The sequence below is a fragment of the Staurois parvus genome, unplaced genomic scaffold (assembly GCF_062004578.1).
Source record: "Staurois parvus isolate SC_StPar_1 unplaced genomic scaffold, SC_StPar_1.0 ptg000011l, whole genome shotgun sequence".
NCBI classification, from domain to species: domain Eukaryota; kingdom Metazoa; phylum Chordata; class Amphibia; order Anura; family Ranidae; genus Staurois; species Staurois parvus.
Window position 1 is genome coordinate 2,133,459 of NW_028317807.1, and position 27,024 is coordinate 2,160,482.

The 27,024-nt window shown below is 39.4% G+C and overlaps 1 protein-coding gene across 2 annotated transcripts in view; it reads right to left on the reverse strand.

The window, feature by feature from the left end:
• GULP1 (GULP PTB domain containing engulfment adaptor 1) overlaps nucleotides 1–27,024 on the reverse strand; it is a 639,668-nt gene that overhangs the window by 530,823 nt on the left and 81,821 nt on the right. The window lies entirely within an intron of this gene.

The window sequence follows — 27,024 nt, forward strand, 5'->3', positions numbered from 1 at the left end:
ACGATTTGCGCATGCGCAGTAGGAAACCGTCTGTGAAGCCACAAGGCTTTGCTGCCGGTTTCCCTTAGTCAACATGCCAGCACCCAACAGCCCATTGAAGAATTGGCTTGGCGTGAGGACACTGCTAGATCCCTGGTAAGTGCCCTAATATTAAAATACTGTAGCTGCTGACTTTTCATTTTTGGGAAGGGGGGGGCGGAACTCCTCTATAACATAAATGAGCAGGGTGGCAAAGATGAGCTAATTCTACGCTCAATTTCTAGACAAAGGCTGACGTGATGGAGAGAAGGGGTCCAGGATAACTTGGGCTCAGAAGAAGTGGGTTGAATGATACTGGCCACCAGACTGAGGACATTTAGTTGTAGAAACAAATACTGTGGAGAAACAGTTTAGATTGAAGGTGAATAATGCAGCAAAAGCTGGCACTGTTATTTTATTTTTTAACCTGCTGCTGACTGCGCAATACATATGCATTGGAAAAAGGGTGGGCTTTAATGCCCACACGCTACACATATGCGGCCAGAGTCACTGGGCGGCCAATGTTTCTGCGCTGACAGCGCACTCTGGGCACAGAAACTGAGCTGTCAAAGACATTTTTCTGGTCCCCAGTAATGATTAGCAGCTGGCGGGATTGGCTACCAATCATGTGACCACTGTGACAGCCAATCACAGTGGTCACATGATTGCCAATCTGGGTATTAGGAACTTTTTAAAAGAACACCAGGGCAGACTGGTAGGTGTTAATGGGCTATTAATTTTTATCTTAGATTTGACTGAAGCTCGACTTTAAGCCATGAACAACAAAAATTTATATTGCTATACTTACCTTGGGTAAAAATATTGAAACCAAAGCATCAGCCAGGAAACTAGCATTTTAAGAAGCAGTGGTAATCAGTGGTAACCAGCGGCGGACTGACCATTTGCAAACTCGAGCACTGCCCGAGGGCCCGGGGTCAGTAGGGGGCCCCATGAGATGCCCCTGGTACCTTTTTCATAGGCTTTTTTGAGTTTGGGCAAGGACACAGGGGCCCCATGATCCCCTATTGCTCAGGGGCCCCATGAGTTGTCAGTCCACCCCTGGTGGTAACCTCTGCCTATATGTCAAGACAGGTGTGCTTTAGTCCTTACCCTAAGCATTTCTGCACATAATATTTATTTAGTTATTCCAACTATGCACCTAATATCATTCTATCATATACATAGTAGAAGTTAAATATTTTGAGCTAGAAATGAAGCTGCTAAATCCCTGAAAGGCTTACTAAACTTGTTTCGGTGATTAATACTTAAGCTTTAACTATAAGAAGATTGTTGCCATTGGCAGTCTTGCATATAAGTACATTTTGCAAATACTGGTCCTCTGTGAATTTTCATTGCTCATTTTCCAAAGAACGCTTTTCTCATTCAAAACATCATTTATGGAAAAACATCTGGTCATGTGAATGTTCTATCATACCGGAAGGTTTTCATAACTGTATTTTTTATTTAAAGTATAAAATACAAAGGGAAGAACAAACTGTCCTCTACAACAAATGAAGTAAATAACTCAGCAATGTGGTTGAAGAAAATACTGCCCTTCTAAATATCCATTCTCCCTATGAAGATAAAAAAAATCTATCAATGATAACTCCTGTAAGATGAATTACAAATATTTTCATACAGAATGCTGTCTCCTACATGAAAAAAATAAGTCGTTGATGATCAATACTACTTAGTTATTTAGTCCCTTTCAACAAAAGTCATCTCCCGACAACTCAAATGTCATTGCTGAGGAAAGAACGTGTCTCCCATAATGCCTTTAGCACTTTTGACTTTCCTTGTGCTTAAAATATTTAGTCTGATTATGCATATACTCTACATTGCCAAAAGTATTGGGACACCCCTCCAAATCATTGGATTCAGGTGTTCCAATCACCTCCATGGCCACAGGTGTATAAAATCAAGCACCTAGGTATGCAGACTGAGTCTACAAACATTTGTGAAAGAATGGGTCGCTCTCAGGAGCTCAGTGAATTCAAGCGTGGTACCGTGATAGGTTGCTACCTGTGCAATAAGTCCATCTGTGACATTTCCTTGTGACAAAACATTCCACGGTCAACTGTTAGTGGTATTATAACAACGTGGAAGCAACTGGGATCAACAGCAACTCAGCCATGAAGTGGTAGGTCATGTAAAGTTACAGAGCGGGGTAAGCGCATGCTGAAGCGCACAGTGCGCAGAAGTCGCCAACTATCTGCAGAGTCAAATGCTAAAGACCTCCAAACTTTGTGAGGCCTTCAGATTAGCACACCAACAGTGCACAGAGAGTTTCATGGAATGGCTGAGCAGCTGCGTCCAAGCCTTACATCACCAAGTGCAATGCAAAGCGTTGGATGAAGTGGTGTAAAGAACGCTGCCACTGGACTCTAGAGCAGTGGAGACATGTTTTCTGGAGTGACAAGTCACACTTCTCTGGCAATCTGATGGAAGTGTCTGGGTTTGACAGTTGACAGGAGAACGGTACTTGCCTGACTGCATTGTGCCAAGTATAAAGTTTAGTGGAGGGGGGATTATGGTGTGGGGTTGTTTTTCAGGGGTTGGGCTTGGCCCCTTAGTTCCAATGAAAGGAAACTCTTAAGGCGTCAGCATACCAAGACATTTTGAACAATTTCTTGCTCCCAACTTTGTGGGAACAGTTTGGGGATGGCCCCTTCCTGTTCCAACATGACTGTGCATCAGTACACAAAGCAAGTCCATAAAGACATGGATGAGCAAGTTTGGGGTGGAGGACCTTGACTGACCTGCACAGAGTCCTGACCTCAATCCGATAGAAAACCTTTCGGATGAATTCGAGTGGAGACTATGAGCGAGGCCTTTCTCGTCTGACATCAGTGCCTGACATCAAAAATGCGCTTCTGTAAGAATGGTCAAACATTCCCATAGACACACTCCTAAACCTTGTGGACAGCCTCCCCAGAAGAGTTGAAGCTGTTTTAGCTGCAAAGAGTTGGCCAACTCAATATTGAACCCTACGGACTAAGACTGGGATGCCATTAAAGTTCATGTGCAATACGTTTGGCAATATGATGTATTTATTCACATCATTTTTAGTGATTCATTTTCTATTTAAAGTTATTTTAATAATATTAAAGTAGCTACAAATAAATTCAACTACGCAAATTCCCCACTTTCACAACGTATAAAGCTGCAAACACTTTAAGAGGACATCCTCTCTTAATAAATTTAAATAGCAATTAAATGTTGCGCTATGTGTGAAAGAAATATTCTGTTTAAACAAACATAATAATTGTGTAGACAACTATAAATACATAATAAAATGTGCAAAGTGATACATATAAGTGATATCATATACGTTCCATGTGAGGAACAATAAAGTATTCAAAGTCCTCGTGAGTGACAACTTTCACAAACAATTCGTGAAAAAAGACATCTGTTTCTTGAATACAATATCAATAATGTTGATCTTCTTTTCATCCAACAAATAACCAATGTGAATGGACCACCACCATGCGTGTAAAATGGGGGCTCACCAGATAAAATGACCCCTTATTATAGGGGATCTTATTAGACTCTATATAGATGTAGCTCCATCCGGATCTCTATATCATAACCAGGACCCAGATTCCACTTAGGTCAGTAAGCCATTCCCATATTGGTATCAGGACAATGTCATGTAAAATAAAACATAAACATAAAACATAAACAACAATAGCCAGAAGTAGCAGGAATAGAAGGAAAATGCTTAGCTTTCTTCTACTGACAGGTTAATTCTGTGTTTTTGAGCTCAATTCTTACTGAACTGTACATCCCTGAGTTATTAATGTTCCACTTTGAGTGACACCTTTTAAGTGTCATATTAAAAACATGTACTGTTTAACCACTTGACGCCCGGCCTATGGCCAAATGGCATCCGCAAAAGTGCATTACCTTTCCGGGAGGCCGCCATAAGGCGTCCTCCCGCACATGCGCAGTTCGCGCGCTTGCAGAGCTGTGCAGCGGCGCGATCTGTCATCTCGAACACGGCCGATGACAGATCTGAGTACCGGCCCCCTTTGCCGGTACCATGTGACCTGCTGTGACCAATCACAGCAGGTCACATGACAGTTGTATACAATGGATGGCTTCATTCATGCCATCCATTGTATACTACTGCCTAGCTGTGAATGGTCACAGCTAATCACATGCACATGTCATGTGATTAGCTGTGGCCAAATCACAGCTAAGCACAAAAAAAAAAACCCTGAATGAATCAATGTCATTCAGGTAAATGCTTGCTTATAGCAAAGTAATTCTTTGCTATAAGCAAATTGTGTAAAAAAAAAAAAAAATACTGATCACTTCCCCAAAGTAGTACAATGTTACTATGGTACTACTTTGGACATAGTGAAATATGACAAAAAAATCTTAAAAAAAAAAAAAAAATGTAATAAAAAATTTTAAATAAAAAAAAATATATATAATTTTTTATTTCACACTGTCACCAGTGACGCTGTACTGCACTGGTGACAATATGTAAAAAAAAAATAGTGAAAATAATTTTTTTTATTTTTTCATTTTCCGAAAAATTATGACAAAAAAAATACGACTTTAAAAAACTCGCCATTCCTCTTATGAAGTACGTCGGACTGTCTACTTTGCAAAAAGGGGTCATTTGGTGGATATCTGTACTATTCTGACATTCTTGGACCTCAAGAAATTAGATTGGCTGTCAGTACTTCAGGATTGATCAATATTCAGATCTATACCATAGTTTGTGATCTCTATAACTTTCCTACAAACTAAAAAATTGGGTTTTTTCACCAAAGACATGTAGTAGAATACATCTCGGCCTAAATTTATGAAGAACAATTATTTATTTGCAAACTTTTATAACAGAAGCAAAGAAAAACGTGTTTTTTTTTCAAACTTTTCGGTCTTTTTTGTTAATTTAGCAAAAAATAAAAACCCCAGTGATGATTAAATACCACCAAAAGAAAGCTCTAGTTGTGTGAAGAAAATGATAAACTTTTAGTTTGGGTACAATGTTGTCTGACCGCGCAATTGTCATTCAAAGTGTGAGAGCGCTGAAACCTGAAAAATGGCCTGGGCAGGAAGGTGTAAAATTGCACGGTATTGAATTGGTTAATTATTGAATAGACTGTTAAGAATTGTCCTGACTTTACCAAAGCTGTATTTTGTTGAAGCTAGCCAACAGATACACAGGAGATGTATTAAAAAAATAATTTATTCAGTAAAAAAAAAATAGAACTTGGCACTCCATGATCATACATAATGGAAGCAAGTAATCTCCCAAAAATGGGACAGGCTATTTCTCTGTTAGCTAACATAAATAATGGGCGTAGCTCTACGCTGACATCAGAGTATTCATGTCAGAATATTAATGAAAGTCCGTCTTCACCCAGCATGTATATCCACTCTTAATTTGGGTAAGTTCCCTATTAATGCTCATCTGTTGTACCAGGAGATCAATCAGACTCATCTGTAGAAAAATGCAAAATCATGCAAGGCAACTGACAGCTGTCACCTTTAAAGTAAAACTGTCTTTAAAAAAACACAGTCTGGAATTGATAACATCTCCTTCTGAAAGTTCTAGTTCAATGTCTGTCATAATGACCTTCTAGCTTGTAAATACTTGAAGTCATTGTAACTAGGGATATTTGACTTTCCTGATCTACTTACCTGCTCTAGAATCAGTGACTATAAATAAACGGAGCATAAGCATGACAGCCAGTCAATTAGCATATTCAAGAGTAAGCCAGCAATGGCAACCCCGGTATTTTCTTCAGTATAGGATTACATTTAAGTGTGTGCAAAGGCAAAACTTTTTATTCTAGTTTTTGCTATAGTAAGAGCTTGGAACTTGTGTCAGATTTCAATTGCTGTCTGTGGTCCTGCTAGGGAGATTCATTCTCTCTACTTGTCCTGATGACCACCATCACTGAGACTGAAAGGGAAGGTAAAACCAAAATTTAGAGTTGTCATCGGAACAGGAAAAGTAGAGAAATCTGCCAATGGGGGCACTTGCACCCATTAAAACTGTCTAAAAGGGGACTTACCTCATTTGGGAGAGATTTCTTCATTTTCTGTTGTTTCTATTAGAAAGACATTGACAGGGAATCTTTTAAATGGAACACAGATGGCACAGAAATTGTAAGAGCTTTTGCCTATGCCCTACTCTATCTAAAATTGAAAAATTGCAGGCTTTAGATGCTCTTGAAACCTCTCTTATCGTATAATTGCATATTACATGGAACAACAATATATGGCAATTACATAGACAACAGATGTGTCCTCTTCTATACAGATATGGAGATATTTGCATGATTACCAAGGCTACTAGAATACTTTCTCCTGAAGTATATTTTTCTTTTTAACCTCCCTGGCGGTCTGATTATGTCAATATTTTTGAATGTCAATGCGGTCCATTGTTTTGCATAGAAATTTGTTGTTTTATATTGTAGGCCTGTAATTCTTAGAAATAACTCACGTAAATCTGTCCAAACAAGAGTCTAGTGAACATCCCGGGTATGATAAAGTTTGAAACACGAAATCATAAATTATAATATAAAACATAATTATAAATAATTCTAAAAAATAATAATAAAATAATAAATTTAATTAAACAATGTAATCAAACCAAAAACACTGAAATTTGAAATAGAGCACCAAGTTCGCACATCACTGAGCTCAGTCGCAGAATCGTCGCTGTCGTCACTTTCAGTGTCTGATGCCGAATTTCCCCACGAATCATTATCACTCAGTTCTGCAAGAGTGATTCTCATTTACTATCACTATTTTCTAGCTGCTCTGAAACCACTTTTGACCTAAAGGGACACTTTTTGGATGCCATGGATGTTCTCAAGTTTCCAGGCAGAAAGAATGGTAAAAGTGCAGGCAGGGCACAGGACAAAGCACTAAGGACAAAACTGAGATGAAATGGTTTGATACAGTAATGTAATCCTAACAGATTACAATGTATTGGGTGTATGTAATGTTTTTACTTTTTTGAATCTCCCGCCGGTTCCGCCCCCCTGCGTCACGACGCTTGCAGGGAAGGGAACCCGGAAGGCGGATGCTGGCATCGGCCGGAGGGCACAGCGGGAGGACATTGGGGGATCGCAGTACAAGGTAAGTTACACTTCAGTGTAATCCCGATTGTGGCTCGGGGTTACCGTTTTTGGTACTGAAAATGAACCCCAAGCCACAATCGAGATTACCGCTAGGGAGGTTAATACATAATACAGAATGATCTTTAGTTTGACCAATCTTCATGAAGCTCACTGCAACCTCATGCTTTTTAACAGATATACTGGCAAATCCTTATCACAGATCTTCTACATAATTATAAGTTAATTAGTTGACCTCCAGAAGGTTTTACCCCCTTCATGACCAGAGCATTTTTTGCAATTCATCACTCCGCTACTTTAACTGGCAATTGCTCGGTCATGCAACACTGTACCCATAATTGTACACATGATGAGGATTATGTCCAACAGGATGAACTCCTAAAACTTAAATTCCAGGAGAAAGGTTATCCCTCAACACTTGTCCAAGAGGCCTTTACCACATATCTAAATGGACATAGCTCCAACCAGACTAGAACCACTACCCGGGACAAAACTAGATAATTTAATTCACTACTCATTACAACTCATTGACATTCCACCCCTAGCACAGAAAAATGGAGCATATTTCCTGCCAACACTGAAGAATACTTCTTGAAGATCCCCATTTAAAATCCTGTTTACCTGATGTCTCTAAAATAACTTATAGAAGGGCACCCAACATTAGAAGCAAAATTGCACCAGTAAGATACAGCCCACTACCAAGCATCCATGCTCTATGTTAACTTTTCTGTCCATAAAAGGAATGTTTCAATGCCGTAAACCAAAATGTTTAACGTATATACATGTACAGCATGGCCAAAAACATTTTACTACTAAGGGAAAGACCTATACATTGAACAATGTTAGAACTCCTGCCCTTGTGGCCTGCTGTATGTGGGCCGAACAATCAGGATCTTGAGAAAAAGATTCAGTGAGCATAAACGATCTGTGGTGGCTGGAATAGACAAACTCAGCTTCCCCAAACACTTTCCATCATACATCCTCCACTGACTTTCGTGTCTGGGTTATAGAGGGTATATCCAATAGTTACCCAAGAGCAAAGTGTATTCACCATCTCTGCAAGAGGGAAACATACTGGATACTATGGCCCCTGGTGGAATGAATAAAGACTTAGAAGTCCATTCCATCCCGTAACTCTTGGGCCCCTATCATTGTGACCTATAATTATCTCACTTTTCCCCCCCACTTTTTTCCCCCACTGGTTAGTCTCATCTTCCATATATACATAGCCATGCTGTATAACACTTTCTAAAATTTTCTAATTATTGTACTGTATTATATTTAGTTTTTATATAAATCTATTATTTTCAATATAAATGGATATGGCACATACCTAGGATCACATAATTTCTATACAGAAGAATATTCTCTTTGTTAGAGAGGCAAGACGACATGCAATAAGATTTGTCTAATATCTATTCTAATGAGGATACATGCTTCTTTATCCACTAACTAACTAACTATTGTCCCTGACAATAATTTATATATATATATATATATATATATATATATATATATATATATATATATGTATATACAGTGGATTTAAAAAATCTACACACCCGTTAAAATGTCAGGTTTCTGTAATGTAAAAAAATGAGACAAAGATGAATAATTTCAGAACCTTTTCCACCTTTAATGTGACCTGTACAGTTGAACAACAAACTGAAATCTTTTAGGTGGAGGGAAGTAAAAATCAACATCTAAAATAATATGGTTGCATACGTGTGCACACCCTTAAACTAATACTTTGTTGAAGCACCTTTTGATTTTATTACAGCACTTTTTGGGTATGAGTTTATCAGCATGGCACATCTTGACTTGGCAATATTTGCCCATTCTTCCTTGCAAAAACACCCCAAATCTGTCAGAATGTGAGGGCATCTCCTGTGCACAGCCCTCTTCAGATCACCCCACAGATTTTTGAATGGATTCAGGTCTGGGCTCTGGCTGGGCCATTCCAAAACTTTAATCTTTTTCTGGTGAAGCCATTCCTTTGTTGATTTGGATGTATGCTTTGGGTCGTTGTTATGCTGAAAGATGAAGTTCCTCTTCATTTTCAGCTTTCTAGCAGAAGCCTGAAGGGCTTGGATTTTTTTCTTCGTAAGAAAAGGCTTCCGTCTTCCACTCTACCCCATAGCCCAGACATATGAAGAATATGGGAGATTGTAGTCACATGTACCACACAGCTAGTACTTGACAGATATTCCTGCAGACCTTAAATGTTGCTGTAGGCCTCTTGGCAGCCTCCCAGACCAGTTTTCTTCTTGTCTTTTCATCAATTTTGGAGGGACGTCCAGTTCTTGGTAATGTCACTGTTGTGCCATATTTTCTCCACCTGATGATGACTGTCTCCACTGTGTTCCATGGTATATCTAACGCCTTGAAAATTCTTTTGTACCCTTCTCCTGACTGATACGTTTTAATGTTAAGATCCCTCTGATGTTTCGAAAGCTCTCTGCGGACCATGGATTTTGCTGTAGGATGCGAATAAGAAAATGTCAGGAAAGACCTACTAGAACAGCTGAACTTTCTGGGGGGTTAAACAGAGGTACTTTAAATGATGGCAGGTGTATACTGGCGTATACATGATTTTGAACATGACTGCTTAATTCTGAACATAGCTACATCTCCAGTTATAAGAGGGTGTGCACACTTATGCAACCGCATTATTTTAGTTTTTTAAGTTTACTTCCTCCCCTAAAAGATTTCAGTTTGTTTTTCAATTGAGTTGTACAGTTTATAGGTCACGTTAAAGTGGAAAAAGTTCTGAAATTATATATCTTTGTCTTTTTTTTTTTACATCACAGAAAACTGACATGTTAACAGGGGTGTGTAGACTTTTTATATCCACTGTATATATATATATATATATATATATATATATATATATGTGTGCCTTTTCATAGGCCTTTATGGTCTTTCTGCATGAATACGACCATTTTTGTGAGTATCGAATTCCCCTTTTCCTTCTCTACCTTCCCCTTCCCCGCTTTTCTGCAAAAAATATTGCTGGCTCTTCTCCCTATATGCTGTGTCTTTATATATATATATGCAATGTAGCCATTATTATTCATTTGTTCTCTAAATCATGTTGTCCATGCATATACCTTTGTAGTTATGTTTTTGTGTTGATGCTGTTTTCAGTTTGCTATATAGTACAATATTCTTTTTCTGCTGAACCTTGTAGTCCACTCTAGGGCTGCATATAAATAAGCCCTTAACAAATATGAGGAAGCTCCGAACGCGCCCCTGCTGGACCGCTTCTCTCCTGCTTCCGCTTCCAAAGATGTCACCACGATCAGTGTTGGATCTCTCAGCCTGCCAGAAGCCCAGGATACCACCAGTGTGATGGGTCTTGGAGCAACCACCCGCAGTGGTCCGGAACTTATTCCCTACAGGAGATAGCTGTTATGTAATGTGCAAGCCCTTACATTGCATCTTGTGAATTGCTCTATGTTTTTTACATAAATCTGATCTTACCAATTTACTACTCTGAGAAAGTGCCGCTGTTTCTTTACCTATTACAGAGGAGCTTCCACTCTGAAGGCTGGCTGCTTTACTCTGTGTGGTATTACAGTCCACATGGACATTTTATTGGGACTATGGACAGTTCTCTTTAATTTTTAAAGTCCTCAGCATTTTTAGTGATATTGTTTCTTTCAGTTTTTTTCTCCCTGACCTGCTTACTTTCCCAGCACCATTTAATTGTCTATTTGTCTGCCCCCAGTATACAGAAGGCAAGCCGCTTAACCAGCTCCCAGAATACATCAGTGCTGACTATATGTACCATGGGTTACTATGGTGAATTTCTGCATTCCCAGTACTCCTCTACATTTGAGCTATGAAGGTTTAGGACTTGTTCCCATGGGCGTACTTAAGCCTACCCATGCAAAGGACTGTGTTTGCTGGCACAGGGATGCACAGGTGTTCTCTGCATCCCCATGCTGATAGTCCTATTCATGTCAACTGGGACAAGGTGGATACATGGACTGCTGCTCCCAACTTTACATCTGCATAGGAGAGGGTTTGTGTCCCCAAACTTCCAATGTCTGCATTCAGGGATACGCACCCGCTCCCACACAGGTGTAAAATGGGCAGCAGTGGCTGTGTTTGTACAGCCGCTTGATACCAAATAACATGAATGGGATTACATGCATGTGGATGCTCCAAACAGCTGTGGGAAAACATGGCACTTTGCACAGATATATGCTTTAGTAGGTCTGTGTGAATAACACCTTAGATGTAACAAAGATGGACCAAGGTAAATTAAATTTTAAAAAAATCCTTGTTCAGCTTTCAATCTGTTGATAACCTTTCTTTTGTCTTCCTTTGCTAATATATATATATATATATATATATATATATATATATATATATACACACACAAGGTTCAATGATTTAAATAGAAATTGTAACATACAGTGTTTGCATGTGCAGGATCATGCTTCCTCCAAAGCTTCCAATACAAATATGCTGAACACTGCATGGTCAGTATTTGCTAGCTAGACAGTAACAGAAAACAATTAGGGCTTTTTGTATTTTATTTGAAAAAGTAAGGAAAAAAAAACTGACACTGTGACCTCCAAGGTGACAGACTTAAGCCTTGAAAAAAAGTAACACAAATACTGTTCGCACTTGTCAGAAAACAATATCAGCATGCTAAAAAGACATCAAGGTCAGCCACTTTGTGAGAAATTGTTTGGATGGTGAATTTTCCAGTGCTCAGGGCTTTTAACCACATTTAGGGAGCTTGAATCTCCTAGCTCTGATCCTAAAAAATAGACCTCACCTAACACCTGCCAATTCAAGTACCAATAGTGATGTCACAAACACTAAGCCACTCAGAAGAGGAGAAACCATAAAAGTTAAAGACAGAGGTTAGAGAACACTGCAAATCAATATATTAACAGTGACTGTGAAGTAGGCATGAGAATGATTTAGCACATTCAAACAAATGTGACTGCGTGATTAACTCTGATCAACACCAAAGGACCTAAGTCCAAGGGCGTCATAAACATTTCTATATAGGAATAGCATGTGACTATAGATCACAGCTATGGAGTCAAGAAACACAGGGGATCCAAAGCTGTTTGGCCACACAGTAAGAAATGTAGGTAGCAGTAGCAAATATATTTGGAAAGAAAAAATAATATATTATGGTATTATATACTGGCTCCATTGGAGCAGCAGTGGTAAACCATGCATAAGAGCACAAGACAGATCACCCAGGAACAGTCCATACATTTGTTCTGCACATTTATTAATGCAGTAAACATCTAAATTTACCTCAACTTACACTTAATACTTAAATTTAGTGCTGGGTAGTTTTGTACTGCAGGTCCATAACATAAAATAAGCTAAATCTCTTCTCATCTCAGCTACTAAGTACACTTATGTCAGCTCCTGACTAACAGTGTGGTCCCTCATGGGTTCTCAAGAGCAACCAAACAACATGTACCTTTTAGTGTTTTGTCAGCCTTTTCACTCAGCAGCAGACTCTCACAGCAGAGAACGTGAGAGAGAGAGGCTCTAGCATAACTAAGCTCAGATTTAAAAGATCTGTGAATGGCTAATTAGCAAGATTTAGCTAACAGGTAAAGAGTGGACCTAAAAATAGAGTCCTTGTTATCCACAAAGCCCTACAAAGCCTTCGGATTCCTGGTCCCATTACTAAGATCTTGGAAAAAATGGTTGCCCCATTGCAAACACTCTCCCCAGTGCCCTCCACAATGTGTAGGTGAGACGACTAGGTTACATGTATACACTATCCACAATCTTGCCTGTCACTGCTTTACAATAACCACTTGAGCTCTAGTTTGAGCCCTTATACTGGGATGGCAGCTGCAGGCATCATCTTGGTAACATTTTTTAGAGTAGACAGTTGGTTCTCTTGTAATAGCAATAAGAGTGGCTAATTAGCTGCTCAATTGCTATTACAAGCAGCCGGTGGGGACGTTCCTCCCCCCTCCAGCCACCTTCTGTGGCTTTACCGGGATCTCTGAACTCACCGGGAGTCCCAATCAGCCAGCCAGCTGATTACAGTGGTGGATAAAGACTGGATCAGCTTATTCGGCTCTATGATATAGTAACCCAGAAGCGATGACCTTACATCACTTCTGGTTTAGTCTAATTTAAACTGCACCATTTTAAAAAAGAACAGCATTTGATCACACAAATCTTGGTTTGATTGAAAGCTTTTAAGGGCACAGGAGGGATTTGGGGTCTTATTGACCCCAGATCTCTCCATAAAGAATACCTGTCACATGCCTAATGCTGTAACAAGGGATATTTAGATTCCTTGGGACAGCAATAAAAGTGATAAAAAAAAAAATGAAAGCGACAATATAAAAATAAAATAAATAAATCATTTTTAAGATTAAAATGTGCAATTGCGAATGCATGGTACTATCCTGGAGTCCCATCGCATCACACATGAGTCCTGGCTCTGATTACAATACCAACTCAAGGTGGCTGGGAAAAGGGAGGAAAGATACAAAGAAGGCAGGAATGTCATAAGAGTATTTCCAGAGCTAGCATTCTAAAAATCATGAGGAATACGGTAGGTTCAGTGCACTCAATTCAAATAAGGAAGCTATTAGGATGAGCTGTTGGATCATCTTCAACATCACTAAATAATTCAAGTTGAATGTGACAAACCATTGCCAGCTATTACTGATTTAAATGAAAACCTTCCCAGACATCTCCATGAATGTAAAATGGCCCAAAACTGTCAAAGGTGTGCAGAAAACTGCCAACATTTTGTACACCAATGGCTAGTTGGATTTTCTATTACGCACAGGCAGGCATGGAGGCCCAGACATTTTTATGGTCCACGAACGAGGTATACAAGATCTGCAACTATACAAAAACCCTCCTTTTTTGTTAAGAATGAATACAAGAAACTACCATTCCTAAAAACATTACACAGTAAAAATGTTGCATAACCTAGAACTGTAGCATCAGCTATCTAGTGAGATAAGTGCATAAAAAGAAAATATATAACGTATTTGTTTCTGATTACAGTGAGAAAATAAAAGCCAAGACATGTTTGGTTCACTTGGAAGCTCCATCATTACAGATAAGAAAATCAATCCCTTGAGTTCAAGCTGTGGCGGACAGAGACAGCAGAGATTAATTAAAGAGAAATGCAGACTGACCCAAAAATGCAATAAACATTTGCATCATAGTGCTGTAGATATGTGCAAATATTGCAGTAATGATTTTTTTTTCAAAACTTATGAGATCTGCCCAGGTTTCCAATATGAAAATAATGTCCCCTGGCAAACCCAACAATTATAATTAGTTGCTGACAAATATGTCCTGGCTCCCCTCAAGGGACATGAAGATAGGGAGTTAAGTAAACTTTGACAAGAGCAGCAGTCAACTTACTATGGACCACTCTTGGTCTTAGGTCAGTTTCTTAATGGACGTCCTTCCCTTCCATGCTACAAGCATTGGTGTTTACACATCACTGGTTTCTGTCATGACATTATTAGTGCCAGTTAGCCTAGTGCAATGTCTCTGAAAATTTATTGGCTCAATGATACCTGTTTATTCTCCTACTACAAACATTCAAATTGGAAATAAGCAGCTGAGGGACAGGGCAGATTTGCTGGTGGGCCCCATAAACAGGTAGTATTTCCACCTGTAAAGCAATAAACAAACAGAAGGAGACGCAATCTAAGTGTATCAATTTAATTAAAAACAAGTAAAGGGAAGGGTTAAAATGCACTCACAAGCATGAGAGTAAATGGGAATATCATCAGTCCCATTTACTCTCATCCTTGTGAGTGCATTATAACCCTCCCCTTTACTTGTTTTTAATTAAATTGATACACTTAGATGGTGGCGCCTTCTGTTTGTTTATTGTTTTAACGCACAGAAACATCCAATACCCTGTTAGAAGAGCTGCAGCCATTATAGAAGTGGATTAACACACCTGGATCTACCATACAGAGACTATGGCTTCTTGATTGGGACCTAATGACTCTTTCTCCATTTGCGCTATAGAGTTTTTTCATGTTTTAGTATTTCCACCTTTGAATGAGCAGAGTGCTTGAGATTTCTCAGATCATATGTGTGACTTGGCTTTTGCCTACCAGAAAAGCCCAACAATTAAAAGGTAGACACTAAAAGATTTTATTATTTTAAAGGGTATGTGTTGTGAGAGAACAATCATGGCTGCCATTGTTGAAGTCCTTTGGAGAATGCTAGTTCCATGGCTGTCATGCTGATGCTTTGTTTTTAAAGATGTCTGTAATCCAGATCAAGAATTGAGATATCCATCTCTGATACCTTTCTAACACTCATTTACAACATAATTTTTCTGGGTTGTGGATTAAAAAATACTGACATCAGGCACAGCCAAGTAACTTTCTGTTATAAAACATATCCAGAAAAGAAACCTGATTTATTTATAAATTTAGTCCAAAATGCATTCTGCTGCATGTCTTTGGTAAAAAAAAAAAATCCCAATTAGTGTATATTATTTGGTATGTGAGAAAGTTATAGCGTCTACAAACGATAGTATATGCAGTATACTGGAACTTACGCAGCTATGATGCAATACTGGTAATGGCGATGATCAAAACCTTAGGCTCCATGCACACTGGGCGTTTTAATAACACTGGTAATGTTAGCACGTTAAAACGTGAGTTTTTCAACATTTTTTAGAGTTTTTGTATTAGCGTTTAGCACATTTTGCCGACTTTTTTCGCATTTCGGTTGTTCAACGTTTCTTTAAAAAAATTTTTTGGTAAAAAAAAATCCAAAAATGCTGGTTTGGTGCAATTCAATGCAAATTACCATGTTTTGCTGCGTTTTTCAGCATTAGATTGGTTTTACAGCTAAAAAAACTCCTCTAGAAACCCACTAGTTCTGGGGGTTTTTCCAGCCAAAAAACGCCCCTGCCAAAAAACGTTGATTACAGTCTGTGTGCAGGAACACATAGGATAACATGCTGGGGAGTTTACTGGCTGTAGAAAAAAACCTGTCAAAAGCCAAAAACAGCAGCTGTAAAAACGTCCAGTGTGCATGAGGCCTTATAGTGGGACTGTGATAGTGAGCTTGGCAATCTGGCGCTAACTGATGCTGGCTGGGAGTTTCCCTAACTGACTAACAGACACTGATATCAATAGTGACACTAATACAGTGATCAGTGCTAATACTGGGGAAGGGGTTAACATCAAGGGACAATCAAATGGTTAACTGTGTGCCTACAAGTGTAATGTGTGTAATATGTGCTGCTTTTACTTACAGATCTAGCTTTGTTCTCCCTGCTCTGTGCCTTCCTAAGCACATGCAGGCACAATGACGTATATGTACGTCATTGTGCCTGTACAGTTGTGACCAAAATTATTCAACCCCCAATGCTGTAAAGGGGTTTAGGGACTATAGTGTACATTTGGAATTGTATTCAGAATCAAATCCTACAAGGACGTTGTAACTACCCAAATGCAACTAAAATGACATCAATTGTTTATGTAATACAGTAGTAAATGGTTCTTATGTGGTTTCTTCATTGCCACAATTATTCAACCCCTTAAAGACTACCACTCTGAAGAACAGAGGTTCATACAGGTGCTTTCCATCAGGTATTGAAAACACCTGTGGATGTCACCGAGCAGCAATCAAGCATAATAAGCACCAATTAGGCAGCTTTAAAATGACTGTGATACTCAGCTCCTTCTAGACATTTACTGGTGTGGTTACAAACATGGTGAAGGCAAGAGAATGGTCCAGGAAGACAAGAGAAGAGGTGATTTCTCTTCACAGGAAGGGCAATGGCTATAAGAAGATTGCAAAGATGTTAAACATACCAAGAGACACCTTAGGAAGCATCATTCGCAAATTCAAGGCAAAGGGCACTGTTGAAACGCTACCTGGTCGTGGCAGAAAGAAGATGCTGACTTCGACTGCTGTGCGCTACCTGAAGCGTAGAGTGGAGAGAAGTCCCCGTGTGACTGCTGAGGAACTGAGAAAAGATTTGTCAGATGTGGGTACAGAAGTTTCAGCCCAGACAATAAGACGCACACTGCGTAATGAAGGCCTCCGTGCCAGAACTCCCAGGCGTACCCCCTTGCTGTCTCCAAAGAATAAGAAGAGTCGACTGCAGTATGCCAAAAGCCATGTGGACAAACCACAAAAGTTGTGGGATAGTGTTCTGTGGACTGATGAAACAAAATTAGAACTGTTTGGGCCCATGGATCAACGCTATGTTTGGAGGAGGAAGAACAAGGCCTATGATGAAAAGAACACCTTGCCTACTGTGAAGCATGGTGGAGGGTCAATCATGCTTTGGGGCTGTTTTGCTTCTGCAGGTACAGGGAAGCTTCAGCGTGTGCAAGGTACCATGAATTCTCTTCAGTACCAGGAGATATTGGATGGAAACGTGATGCAGTCCGTCACACACCTGAGGCTTGGGAGACGTTGGACCTTTCAACAGGACAATGATCCCAAGCATACCTCCAAGTCCACTAGAGCATGGTTGCAGAGGAAAGGCTGGAACATTTTGGAGTGGCCATCGCAGTCACCAGACTTAAATCCGATTGAGAACCTCTGGTGGGACTTAAAGAAAGCAGTTGCAGTGCGCAAGCCTAAGAATGTGACTGAACTGGAGGCCTTTGCCCATGAAGAATGGGCGAAGATACCCGTAGATCGCTGCAAGACACTTGTGTCAAGCTATGCTTCACGTTTAAAAGCTGTTATAACTGTAAAAGGATGCTGTACTAAGTACTAAGATTGAATGTCACTTGGGGGTTGAATAAAACTGATAATGCTGTGAGCACAGAAAAGACATTTGTGGTTATTTCATTATAACTGTTATGTTATATTTGTCTGACCTACAAGTGCCTCTTTAATGTAAATGTAAGCAAGATGACTGAATGATCAAAAGCAATGTCAAACTGGCCAAAACACTCAATTTCAGTGGGGGTTGAATAATTTTGGTCACAACTGTATGTCCTGGTATGCACTGACCTTTACCCCTGGTTCACATATCTGCATTCCTGAGGTCCGCGTTTTGCGCGGGCATGAGAGACCATTCATTTGAATGGACTCCCGTCCCCCGGGACACGCAGGGAAGAAGTCCCTGCACTTCTTCTGAAAACGCAGCCCGCAGGGGAATATCGGTTCCCAGTACAGTTGCGAATTCCAGTGCGGGCGGCGTGCCATTAGAATTAATGGCACATTGCCCATGGGTCCGCATTCCTCTGTATGAGTAGTGCGGCTGCATGGATTTTTTTGCAGATCCGCAGCAGCACCACCCACACATATGTGAACCTAGCCTTAAGCTGGCAATACTTTCTAAAAGCAAAATATATACAGTGAGGAACAGAAGTATTTGAACACCCTGCGATTTTGCAAGTTCTCCCACTTAGAAATCATGGATGGGTCTAAAATTCACATTGTAGGTGCATTCCCACTCTGAGAGAAAGAATTAAAAAAAATTCAGGAAATCACATTGTATGATTTTTAAAGAATTTATTTGTCTTGCACTGCTGAACATAAGTATTTGAACACCTAAGAAACAGCAAGAATTTTGGCTCTCAAAGACCTGTTACTGTGCCTTTAAAAAGTCCACCTCTACTCCGCTCATTAATCTAACTTAGTAGCACCTGTGTGAGCTCTTTAAAGACACCTGTCCACCCCACAGTCAGTCAGACGCCAACTACTACCATGGGCAAGACAAAGAGCTGTCAAAAGTCACCAGAGACAAAATTGTGGACCTCCAAAAGGCTGGAAAGGGCAGCGGAGCAATTGCCAAGCAGCTTGGTGAAAATAGATCAACTGTTGGAGTAATTGTTAGAAAATGGAAGAGGCTAAAGATGACTGTCAGTCTCCCTCGGACTGGGGCTCCATGCAAGATCTCACCTCGTGGGGTATCACTGATAAGAAAGGTGAGGAATCAGCCCAGAACTACAAGGAAGGAGCTGGTCAATGACATGAAGAGAGCTGGGACCACAGTTTCAAAGGTCACTGTCGGTAGAACACTACGCCGTCATGGTTTCAAATCATGCATTGCACGGAAGGTTCCCCTGCTCAAGTCATCACATGTTCAGGCCCATCTGAAGTTTCTCAATGGCCATCTGGATGATCCAGTGGAGGCATGGGAGAAAGTCATGTGGTCAGATGAGAACAAAGTAGAACATTTTGGTCTAAACTTCACTCGTCGTGTTTGGAGGAAAAAGAAGGATGAGTTGCATTCCAAGAACAGCATCTCTACTGTAAAGCATGGGGGTGGTAACATCATGCTTTGGGGGTGCTTTTCTGCAAAGGGGACAGGACGACTGCACTGTATTAAGGAGAGGATGAATGGGGCCATTTATTTTGAGATTTTGAACAACAACCTCCTTCCCTCAGTCAGAGCATTGAAGATGGGTCATGGCTGGGTCTTCCAACATGACAACGACCCGAAGCACACAGCCAGGATAACCAAGGAGTGGCTCCGTAAGAAGCATATCAAGGTTCTGGAGTGGCCTAGCCAGTCTCCAGACCTAAATCCAATAGAACATCTTTGGAGGGAGCTGAAACTCCGTGTTGCTCAGCAACAGCCCCGAAACCTGACAGATCTAGAGGAGATCTGTGTGGAGGAGTGGGCCAAAATCCCTGTTGCAATGTGTGCAAACCTGGTCAAGAACTACAGGAAACGTTTGACCTCTGTAATTGAAAACAAAGGCTTCTGTACCAAATATTAACACTGATTTTCTCAGGTGTTCAATTACTTATGTTCAGCAGTGCAAGACAAATAAATTCTTTAAAAATCATACAATGTGATTTCCTGATTTATTTTTTTAATTCTGTCTCTCAGAATAGGAATGCACCTATAATGTGAATTTCAGACCCCTCCATGATTTCTAAGTGGGAGAACTTACAAAATCACAGGGTGTTCAAATACTTCTGTTCCTCACTGTACAAACACTGAAACAAAGTAGCACATTTAGGGCCATTTCACACTATGCCCTGATCTGAATCACACAGGAACGTGCTGTGCATTCCTGTGCGATTCATATGTGGGTCTATGCAGTGTGATTTGAAGCCCATTCACTTGAATTGGCTGAAATCACACAGCACCGCTCTAAAAGTAGCACATGTGGTGCAGGTAACCACACTGGAAAGTGCAAAATCTGAGCAGCTCTGCATAGAAATCAGGATACAATTGAAAGTGTTGTTTAGGGTTGACCTCGTATTATATGGTTTTTGGTACATCTAAAGCAAAATTCTCAAGAAAATTGTATAATGTATGGCCAGCCTTAGAGACTGATTGGCTACCATGCACAGCTACACCAGATTTTACACTCTATGGTTTTAGTACAGCAACCCCGATATGTACAGAAAAGACAAATGCAAATCTTTTTTTTTCCACGGGTGAATAAACTAGGAGGTACCAAAAAACCTTGTCCTGCCTAGATACATTGCTTCCCAGCTCCCGGCAGAGAATTATGTAAAACAAGTAGGCGATTTATGTTTGAAAAGGGAAGATCAGGAAAAGTGAACATAATTTAATTAGATTTATGTCTGGTAACAAGTAACAGCTGTAAAATGACAAGAGAATCAGAACAGAAAATATTTTAGAATTTTAGACTTGAGCTGATTATCAGGACATGTGTGACAGATTTGGGTGTACTGAAACAAAAGAAAGGGCAGATATAAAAAATACTGCAGAGAAAATTGGACAGATTGAGTGGCAGCGTATGAAATAAAGGAAACATAAAAATCAGATAGGTGTAGGTGGGGAGCATGGATCATTTTAAACCAATTCCGAAATCAGACACTTTGCTAGGAAACATTACTTAAATTTCTCTTTAAAATGATATATTGCTGATGGCATAGTACACTTCCAAAAGCTTTTTTTAAATGAAACCTGTACTAGGAAAAATACAGAGGCTGCTATTTCTGGCTTCCTTCTCAAAATGCTAGTTGTCTGGCTGTCTCTGGCTTTATTATACTCAGAATCACTGACGAGAAAAAAGCAAGTAAATTCAGAGAGAACTCAAAACCCCTGCTCTGTATAACTATTCTATGTCAGTTACTGAAAGAATTGGATTCATTAATGTATTAATATAATTCATTAATAGAGTTATTAATAGTTAAAGTGATTCTAAAGCTAAAAACCTTTTTTTACCTTAGTGCATTTCTTGAGTGAATCCAGTATTGTATATGGCTGCATCTCTTCTCACTTCTCTTCCTCTTCACACAGGGACCCAAGCAGCAGCAGGAGGAAGTGAGAAGGAAGTGGGGGGCTAAGCCCCACTGTGTGTGTTTATGGAGCATGGCTCCACAGACACACAGCTCAGGAGTGAGCATGCACTGTGTTCCCCCATAGCAAACAGCTTGCTATGCGGACAAACAAAGAAGGAGATGAGCCAAGATCATCAGCGGGGGACTCTGTAAGAGGATGATTGGGGCTGCTCTGTGCAATACCATTGCACAGAGCAGGTAAGTATAATTTTTATTTTAATAAGAAAAAAAACTAAACGTTAGTAATACTTTAACCATTTGCTACCCGCCCTATAGCCGAAGTACTGCTACAGGGCGGCACGGCTGTACAAAATCACATATATATATACGTGATTTGCATTTGGCGGCTGGGGATGTCAATCGGCGGCAAAGCTGAGAGGAGAGAGACCTGTGTATAAACAACACAGGTCTCTTTCCTGTCAGCATAGACATGCTGCTTTGTATCTCTCTGTACAGCAGAGATACAAAGCAGCATGTCTCCCAAGTAAAACAGCACACAGCTCACAACGTAAAACACACACAGCACACAGTTACCCCAGATGTTAACCCCTTCCTGCCCAGTGTCATTAGTACAGTGTCAGTGCTTTTTATTACCACTGATCTCTGTATTAGTGTCATTGAAATGTCAGTGGCAGTTAGTTCCCACTCAGTGTCAGAATGTCCACCACAGTCCCGCAGTCCTGCTATAAGTTGCTGATCGCCGCCATTACTAGTATAAAACAAAATTCAAAATAAAAATTACAGTATATATACCGTTTGTAGATGCTATAACTTTCACGTAAACCAATTTGTAGCAGAATACATTTTGGCCTAAATGTATGAAGAAATTTGATTTTTAAAATTTTTATTGGTTGTTTTATAGCAAAAAGTCAAAAATATTTTTTTTTACCAAAATTGTCAGTCTTTTTTTGTTTATAGCGCAAAAAATAAAAAAAAATACCACTGAAAGAAAGCTCTATTTGTGGGGGAAAAATGACATAAATTTCATTTATGTAGATTGTATGACCATGTAATTGTCAGTTAACGCACCGCCATATCGCAAAAAATGGCCTGGTCAGGAAGGGGGGTAAATCCTCTGGAGGGAAAGTGGTTAATAGTTCATTAAAAAAAAAATAGCCAGGCTTGTTTTGAAGTGACAATAAGCTCTACACCTTCTATTGCTGCTAGCCTCCTCCAAATCCATAAATTGTTTGTTTTTGCTGCTGTGATTTGAGAGCACGCTCATTCTCCATGGTCCCACTGTACGTAGGAATGTAGCCACCCTCTCTTGCTTGCTCCAGAGATGGACTAAAGACTTATGTACTATGAGATTTATAGTGTGCATAGAGCAGTGCACATAACCCCAGCACGCACTGCTCATTCCAAACAAACAGAAGTGAAGGGGAAAAGGAAAGGTTCAAGAGCTCAAGAAAGACATTACAATGAGGCAGTAAAACACAGTAAGAAACAAAATCATGAAAAATAGATTACAGTGCCAGCTAGTGGATGCATACAAATTATTTTTGGAAAATAAAAATATCATTTAGTGCTGCCTTAAAGCTTTTCTGAATGTTATAAAAATGTAACTGTTTCATAGTCCATAACCTTTTCACAGTTACAATTGCAATCATGTGCCGCCTTGTTATAAATGGCCTAGAAAAGCTGCTGCATTTTTGAACTTGGTATCACTTTTGCTGTCCTCTCCCCACTTTACAGTAAGCCCTGGTTCACAGTGGTGCGGCTTTGAAATTGTGCTACTTCAGCAAAATTTCAAAGCCCCATATCAGTGAGATTTGCAATGCCAATTTAATTGCGGCTTGAGACTTCATATAACAGAAGTCTATGCAAGTCGCAATGAAATCGGATAAAATTAGTGCAGGGTTCTTTTCCATAATCGCTGTGACATGAGTCATGGCAATATGAACAGTTCCATTGCCAGAAATGGAGTACGACACGTCATGTAATTTGGAACCAACAAATCGCATGGCAAGTCGCACCAGTGTGAACCGGGGCTACAATTGATCTGGATGACTGCAGAGCTGCCTTATAACTTTTACTGCACTGTAAAGTGCCACTCCCAACCCGCAGTGGTTTCTGGGTTCACTCATTCCTTAGGGGAGCCCAACACCACTGCAAATAGTGTCAGAATGCCAAATGGGAGAAGCCTGGGGACTATCTGTTCCCAAATCTTCCCTGCAATGAACCCCAAAGCATTCAGCTTTGAGTATTTCTGGTTTCAGATTTGCAAAACTCCTGGATGAAAGCTCAGAAAACAGCTAATTTGCTTGACTGGATATGGCACAGGGCACGGGAGACATTGGGGGTCTAAGAGACCACAGAGCTCTCCATAAAAATAATCTGTCATCTGCCTATGGGACTTGTTAATCCCCTTTTGATAGTAATAAATCCATTGTTAACTCTAAATGGATGAGTTGTAAAGGCTTTTAAAGAACTGCCAGTGGAGTTTTTGGTACCGTAGTTTTTGCGTAGCTGGTACTGTAGTTTTTACAGACAGGTGAAATTTGGTATAATTTACTTAAAGCAATCCTATCTTTTATATTTGACCAAATATTGGTATTATATTGTGTTTTTGTGTATTAAAATTAATTTTAAAGACAATAAGCATTTGAAATACAGTTGCACAAATATCATTCTACATAAAAATTGTAACTAACAATATTTTTTTTTTGTAAAGCCTCTGCTTTCAGAAAATATTGAACTGGTTTGGGTTTTAAATAATTTTCTATCAGAAAATGCAGGTTTAACATGTGTGTGAAAAATTAAAAAATTGCTCTGGTGGCGAAGTAGTTAAGCTTCATCTACTGGTAATACTGTAAATAGTAATGAAACTTCATCTAGTATTATTGCATTTTTTTTATTTTATTTGTGTCCATAATAAAGACCCTGCATAACTTCAGGCAGCTATATGGTTCTCTTAGATTTTTTTTTTTTATCAATTTGAATTTGATACAGCAGCTGTACTCCAGTATCAGACTGGCTCAAAATGCCAGCCCAAAAAAATATTAGTGCAGGGTTATGAAAAGTGTTAGGAATAAATTAATTGGTCAAGAACATAGGTGCAGATAGTGTAATTTACATTTGCTTATTTGCTGTCTGTGTCCCATGGGGTAGATTTTACTTTTCCTCATATTCCGAGGCACATGTGTCCCCACTGAAAAAGCTTCTAATCAAGGTGGCTGACCGCACACTCATGTATGGAAAATCCAAATGCTTTATTGTAATAATCCAATGATCCAAAACATCACAGCATCACAGGACAGACTGAGTAATTAACGTGTTTCATTCTAACAACACATACTCACAACTGGTTGGCATGAAACGCATCAACTACCCTGTCTGTGCTGTGATGCTGTGATGTTTTGGATCATTGGATTTTTTTTTTTTTTTTTAGTTTACAAACATTTTTTTATTGAGAGATAGACTGCAAACACTGCACAACATAAATGAGGTAAATTGAACAGTAAGAAAAAGGCACATAGAAAATTTACGGTAAGTTAAAGATAATCACAAAGAAATGAAAGAGCAAGTACATGAAAGAGGCAGCCAACATTGTAGGCAGATGAACCGCATAACTGACAAAGGATCAATGACAAATAAAGGTATAGAAGAGGTTTAGGCTAACAGTAAATGCCAATGAGTCTTCCAATCATCCCATTTTCTGTCGAATAAATGCATCCTGTCCAATAATGTATACTGAATGTGTTCCATGAGCATGACCATATCAACTCTTCGCAAAACAGAGGTCAGAGGGACTATGGGGGATTTCCAGTGAAGGGCAATGGCCCATAGGGTAGAAATGCAAATAGTATGAATTAATCTCATTTGGTTCACTGGAGTACCCGAAATAGGTGCACCCAATAAACAAATTTGCAATGATAAATCTACCGGGGAAAGGATAATTGGATTATTTTAATAATGTGTTTGGATTTTTCAAACACAAGTGAGTGGTCACCCACCTTAATTTGAAGCTTATTTGGTTGCAAGCTGAACCAGTACCTTCTGCATGGATTTGGGGCTAGAAGATAGGCAGAGCTACCTGGAGCTTTGAATTTTGTTTTGAGTCTCCATTGAATATTTACCCTAATTTTGGTTTCTGTGACAATACAAAATTTTATATTTTCCTTCACTTTCAGTCCCAGTGATAGTGGTCACCAGGACAAGCAGAGACAGCAAATACCCCTCAGCGGAAACACATATAGCAGTGAAAATGTTAGAGCTGTTCTCTCCCTTCTCCATTCTAAAATAACATTGCTTTTAATACACTTTAATGTATTTCTATGAATACCTTGTTGTGCTTTTTTTCCTCATTTATGAAGTAAGCAAAGAAAAAAAGAAAAGAAACCTATTTTTTATACACAAGTATCTTTTTTTTTAAATAAATAAACATTAAATTCCATAATTACCCATGATTTGCAGATATGTATTATACTGTGTACTATAGTTTAATGATGACCAAAATGTCAATCACTACAGGTTGGCAAATCACAGGTTCCAGTTATACCCAGCCACTCTGTGCCACCTATGTTTGTCAGCTTAGAGAGTGGAGGGACGCAGCAATGTCATCCCAGAGAAGAGCGCGCACAGAGTGGTGGCTCCAACAACACAGTTATACCAACAGGAACCACCACATAAATGGAAGTAGAGTTAGCAATGAAAATAAATCAATCCTTTGCTGAATAACAGAGTGCAAAGAACATGGATTGATAAACAACCTTACAGGTACAGTATATGTATGATTGTGAAGTGTATGGTTTTATAATTTTGGCTTAATCACACTTTAAAGTGGTCCTGTACAAAAAAAAAGTAAGAAAAAAATGTTATAGGGAACATCAAAAAAATGTTGATTGTTTCATGAAAAATAATGAAACACTTCTTGTGCCTTGAGCCTTATAGCTGTATATCTGCGTGAGCTCATCTAAGGCACGATGCCTGTGGCAGTTAGTCTCACAAGATTTGGAGTGGGATTTGATGATGTAACCACTGTGTTGCTCACTGTTTTTTAAGCTGGAGAGAAAGCTGAGCTTAAAGACTTGAGGGCACGCATCCCCATGTTTCCACTCCAAAGCAAAGCCCTGCTGCTTTGAGAATGACAGGAAAAGGAAGAAGATCTGCTGCTGGGAGACCATAGGCAATACTGGTGACCATTCCTTTGCCTTTTTGGGAGCACAGGTTCTATAGTTCTTGGTCTTTTTAAGAATGAATGATATCTTCTTTTGCATCAATACTTGCCAAATACTGAAGCTCCAAAGTTAAGCCAATCTCAACAGGCCTTTATGTTGTCACTAGCAACCTTCAGGCCTACTACCCCATTTTCAGACAAAACAAGATTTATATAAAAATATAAAATAAACGCTCACTAGAATTTATGTTGCGCACAATTTAACAATGACAACCAGCCAACAAAAATAATGATTAAGAAATCAGAAAGAAAAACTATTGCATGTTTATATACATTTGTACTTCTAAACAACTGCAAATAATTTCCACATCAACAGGGAGGCTCTATACGTATTTAAGAGAAAACATTCGGAGAGTAAAAATTAGTACTTTCTAAGGAGACACATGAGGCTATCAGACCGATGAAAAATATGCATGGTAAAAACACTAGACAAGACAGAAAATGTCAACAGAGATTTACAACATTTGAGGCATCAATATT